Genomic DNA, 5740 nt, shown 5'->3' on the forward strand with positions numbered 1-5740 from the left:
GGCTTTTTTCTCTCTAAACAACACCACAATTGTTAGAGCTGCCTATGACAGTTTGTATAAAGGCAGCACTTCTCTAAGTCTGGGATGACAGCGGAATAAATGTTATGAATCATTACAGACAGAACTACCAAAAAGTTCCTGCATTCTTCTCCGTACCATGTTTGAGGGTGGGAAAGAAGGGAAGGGATTAGAGAAGCAGGACAAGAGAAATCGGGTGACCAGAGGAGTGAAGAAGCCCCTTGTTCTGGTTTGTACTGATCTTATTTAAGCATGTGGAGAACTGATGAGTCTGTGATTATTTTAACGACCATGAAACCTGTGCATTCAAGGAAATAAATTAAGCTATGTAATCACCTTCCGAACAATATCAAAGAACCATAAAAGGGCCAGGAGGAGGGGTGTCATTGTGTACCAGTATTTCCATCAGACGGGGCACTGCAGGCAAAGGTAAAAACCAGGGGTGGAAGTCTGTTCTGGGAGGGAAGAACACCGTATTCAACACTTGATGATCGTAACCCAAAGCAAAGAAGGGTGAGGCATTGAAGCAATCGTTTTTATTTTGGTATTTTGGCAAGACAATGCTGATGTTGGAGGTTTGTGAGTTTACAGAGCAAGCAAAACTTTGAAAGCGCAACACACAATTATGCAGAGTGACAAATAGAGACAGAGGTTGTGCACCCAGTGAGGGTTATTGTGACAATATGCTCTACATTTGAATAATAATGAAAACACACTTGGTTCAATCAAAAAATAAACTTCTGATAATCTTCAATAATGTGACATTATTGTGATGTGACATTACGACAAGTTGACGGCTTGTCTGAGGGTGACATTAAGCAACGTGAGACAGGGAGGCTGCCCTGGAGGCTAGCAGGGAAAAGAATACACGTGCACACTCAAAGATGACTCACAACAAGACATTGTTTAACCTGAGTTGTCATTAGCTGATTACAAGCACTCGTGACTTTAATGACCTTTTTGATTCCACGAGCTTGCACAGTAGAGAGGGACGGCCCCGAGTCTGGAATCTGCGGACCTAGACTCCAACCCCAGCTCTTCCACTTGTTTTTTTGTCTAACTCAAGAAAGAAAAAGTGTTCATGGTTTCTGGGCCTCAGTTTTCTCATCTGCAAAATGGGGATAACGTCATCTGGCTCCTCTGGTTGCTGTGTATTTGGGCAGGTACTTGGTCATCATAGTTATTGTCATTAATCATATTACTCTAAAAAGATAACAGAAATTCTTAGGGAAATCCTTTTCGAACTCAGAAAAATAAAACCTAATAAAAAATTTTAAGCCTTTCAAACCACGAGGCTTCCAATCATGCTTGTCATTAATTAACCTCACTCCCAATAGACTTGCCTGATAAAATAGGAGACCCAGTTAAAGTTAAATACCAGATGGACCACAGATTTTTTAAAGATTTTATTTATTTATATCAGAAGAGGGGAAGGGAAACAAACCGAGATAAACAGAGATGTGCAGGACACACATTGATCAGTTATCTCTCGTGCAACCCCAACTGGGGACCTGGCCCACAACCAAGGCATGTGCCCTGACTGGGATTCCAGTCAGTGCCCTTTCAGTTCTCAGACCAGCACTCAGTCCACTGAGCCATAGCAGCTAGAGCCAGATTATTTTTAAGTATATCCCACACAGTATTACATTAATACTAAAAAATTATCGTTCATCTAAAACTCAACTTTAACTTGCTATACTGTTTTTTACTTTCTAAATCTAGCAAATTAATTACAAAGACCTGAGTACATTTAAGTCCTATTGCAGGAACAGGAAAGGAATCCTTATTTAAGAAAGTTTTGCCCTGGCTGGTATAGTTCAGTGGATTGAGCACGGGCCTGTGAAGCAAAGGGTCGCTGGTTCCATTCCCAGTCAGGGCACATGCCTTGGTTGCAGGCCAGGTCCCCAGTAGGAGACACATGGGAGGCAACCACACATTGATATTTCTCTCCCACTTTCTCCTTCCCTTCCCCTCTCTAAAAATAAATAAATATTTTTAAAAAATTAATAGTTATTAAAAATTTTAAGTATCCAGAACATAACTCATCAATATAAGAAGGCAAAACAATGGCCATTTTCCCATTTTACAGTTTAGTGAGTGGCTTTTCATTTTTAATAATCTCTCGCCCAAATCATGGCAGTGGGCTCCTTCTAGGTTCCCTTAGCCAGTTCTGAACAGCTATTACTGGGCCTGAAAGGAGTTCTGTTTTGTTTTGCCTTTTCTCTTTCTCTGGTGCAGAGCTCCATGGAAACTTGGTTATTCAGATAGACCTGATAATATGCTGACCAATAAGACACCCAAACTGAGATGCTTTGTCAAAGGAAAGGCCCTTTCAGTCCAGAGAGGTATTATGCAGTCAAGGGAAGATGTGTGTCCGGGAGATGCTTTGGTCAATGGAGCATGTATGTTAAGGTTAACTAAATTGAGTGTTCTTGTGAACATGCTTATGATATTTTGCATTTGCTTAATTAACACTTGGTATTCCTTTGTTATTTTGTGCCTTTCTAATAGGATGGCAGGGTAAAGGCCTATCACACAGTACCATAAAATTGAGAAAGTCCCATCAACAATAAAGTTAATATTAGAAGTATGAGTTTGGAATTCTTAATTTCATGAGACACTCCCTATGTACAGAGAATGTTAATGATTTCTGATTTCACTTTGTCAACAAAAGACACCATATTGAAGTTTGCTTTCACACATATTTACTTGGCTTTGTGGTAACATGATTGATAAGATATATGCTTACATACAGATTTGGGTACACTATTCACCAAGATGCAAAAGAAAAAAAGATTTCAAAAATAAAATGAAAGTTTTGTTTTAGTGTTTAAAAGGTGAACAAGTTTTAATGTTGCAGGTTTTGCCTCTATTAAGTTCCCTCATTCATCACTGATGCAGATGTGTTCTCAAGTTCTAAATTTTATGGTAGCCCAATATTCATATTAATGCCATAAATCTCTTTGACCACTTCTAAGTACATTTGAAGGACAGCTTGGTTTTGAAAACTCTTTGTAGATATTATTAAGCTATCAAAGTCCTTATTTCATCTTAACTTAGAGTTTAAAACAATGTAACAAAAATTGTGAACGCAATCAAGAAGCCAAAAAGTTCATTAAAACACCTTTTCTGTTGAAGGGCAGAGAAAAACCACGGGTGACCGGGGCAGCTGGGTTTCAGAGAAACCTGGCTTCTCAGAACGGCCTGGTCGGACCAGCCGCTCCACAGCCCTGGCCATTACGCGTCAGTCTGTCAAACCAACAAACAAAAACCTCACAGGCTTTAGCACAAATGGCATACGACAAAGGCAGATGTGCCTCTCAAAAGAATCCTTCGCTTTTTAAACACCTGCAAGAATTCCAAAACAACTGGTGTGCCTTCCACTCTGCCATGGCCGCTCTCCTGACCCTGAGCTTGGAGTGGTGAAGAAAAAATGCCTAGAATGTACAGTATTCCATTCCCATTGGGAAGAGCAGTGGGGGCCGATGAGGAACAAGTACAGTGTTGATATCACAGTGCCATGCACCTGCTTTGGGTGTAAAAAGAAAGCATTTATTGCAGAAACTGCAGTATTTTTTTATCTCATTAAGTAGTTGTGAGCAAATTCAAGTGTGTTTCCCTTTTATTAGATTTAACCCATCCTGAATTAAAAGGATCTATTCAGAGTTATTTCCTTTTTTCACCCAACAGGTGTGTATTGTCTTCTTTTCTCCATTAAATTGCTTTCCACATTTTGGTTTAGGCAGATGAATAATTTGCAGAATTGTTGCAAAGCAGTGTTTCCTAGATGCTTAATAGCCAAAAAGTGAGATTTAGTCTATATTTTTAATTTTAAAAAGACAAGCATTTCCCAAAACACCTTTCTAGTCAATAAACACTTCTATGTCTAGAAAATATATTACAGAAGAGACACCATTCATTCCTTGAGAATATTCTTGCAGTGTGACTTTTAGTTGGTATCTTTTGAAGTGCCATCCTTATAAAACCAATACTATAAAACAATGGCTAGCATAAATTAGTTTAAGGTTTAAGGTTAACAGTTGGTAGAGAAAAATGTCTCTCTCTCTCTCTCTATATATATATATAAATATATTTACCAAATAAAATCTTTTGGGTTAGTAGTCAAACTATAAATACAGATAGGCCACTACTATGTTATCAGAAAGAATGTCAGCAAGAGCAGGCTGCCCAGTAGCAAATTACAAAGTTTTGGCTCCCAAGAATGAGATGCCTTGTTTGCTCTTGCACATTGCAGCTGCCTCCCCTCACTACCCCCCTTCTTGGTGGTTTATTACACACAAGCTACTAATGAATGGGAGCCGCTGTTTTACAGTACAGCACACTTACAGGACTTATCTCTAGGCCTACCACAGATTTGACTGATCAACAGCAGGGCACCGCCATCATAATTCTTCCTAGAAACAGGAGTATAAAAAGGGGTTTGTTGGAGGTTGGCTGGGTCTGCAGAGAATCCTGCCCGCAGGGCTTGCTGATGCCATCACTAGCTGTTATGGTCTTTGGCCTAATAAGGTACAGAAACAAAGATTGTTCACTTATTCAAGAAGACTAAAGCACCAGAATGATGGAAAGTAGAGGCAGCAGGGCACACATCCAAGTGGGATTAAGGCCACAAGCGCAACTTTATAGGGCTGTCTGGGTGGTAGAATAAGGATCTGCCGCTGAAAATCCAGTTCAAACATAATGTATTGTATGTCATTCATAGTTAGAGGTGGCTATCATTAGGAGTTAAATTGTTGTATTGTGTCCAACTGATTTTGATAAGGATTTTTATAAGCTTCTTATATATGTTACTATAACTCAGAAACAGCAGTCTGCTAAATGAACTGACCTAGTGATAGTTGAGAAATATATTTGGCTTGCTTCTTGGCCTTTTGGCAAAGATCAGGTATAGTTATCTGTTCTTACCAGTTTATCATCTGACACATCCTCTAACCCAGGAACGCATCTTACCCTTAAGTGGACTTTTGTAGCAGGGAGACAAAATAGGAGCTTGTTCCATCCATGCCAGGCATTGTCCTGGTACAGTACCTTCAGGAACGGTGCACATTGCTGGGGAAAAATGTGTGTGTGTGTGTGTGTGTGTGTTTGGAAAATGCCATGCTGCTTCATTTTTTTCCATCCTCTGCCTTAGAGTGATACTATTTCCTGAACATTTCTAAAATTTAGTGCTTCTCTCATTGCAGTAAAATTTTACAATTTACATCTTCTATGCTTTGTCAAATGTTCAGCTAAATATCAACAAAATGAATATGCCTATTTTCCAACAAAACAAGTACACTAACTCTGTTTTATGTAAGAGGACATTTCAACATGGGGAAGTCATTTACCTAGTCCTGAAGTCATTGAATGATCTAGCTGAGAATAAAATTCTTTCCTGATGTTGGGAGTATAGCAAGATTAGCAACAACAACATATATATTATGATATTAAATTTTTCTCTGTTCTTGGATCCCACAAAAAGGTGAAATTAAAAGCACAGGCTATTAAAAATCTAATTTTACGATGAGCCCTGCACTTTTTTGGAGATATTGTATAGTAGTCTTGTATGAGAAGGACTACCTTTGGCTGAAGCTTCATTGTATATAAAATAATTATATGTTCGCAGCCACAATAACTTAAAGTTAATTTAATTGTCTCATAATGTATGTAGTTCATGAAGTTTTGATGATCTTAATACTATTTAGTAGAGTGTGACAGGATT

At 38.7% G+C, this 5740-nt stretch overlaps 1 non-coding gene across 1 annotated transcript; it reads left to right on the forward strand.

Annotated features, from left to right (window-relative positions):
- The first annotated feature begins 4894 nt into the window (after positions 1 to 4894).
- LOC118974304 (U2 spliceosomal RNA) lies at positions 4895 to 5089 on the forward strand. Its single transcript, XR_005063868.1, has one exon. It is a non-coding gene; the product is annotated as a U2 spliceosomal RNA (small nuclear RNA).
- The last annotated feature ends 651 nt before the right edge of the window (positions 5090 to 5740 follow it).

This window comes from Sturnira hondurensis, unplaced genomic scaffold, assembly GCF_014824575.4.
Source record: "Sturnira hondurensis isolate 20B ecotype Veracruz unplaced genomic scaffold, ASM1482457v3 Scaffold0019216, whole genome shotgun sequence".
Lineage (NCBI taxonomy): Eukaryota > Metazoa > Chordata > Mammalia > Chiroptera > Phyllostomidae > Sturnira > Sturnira hondurensis.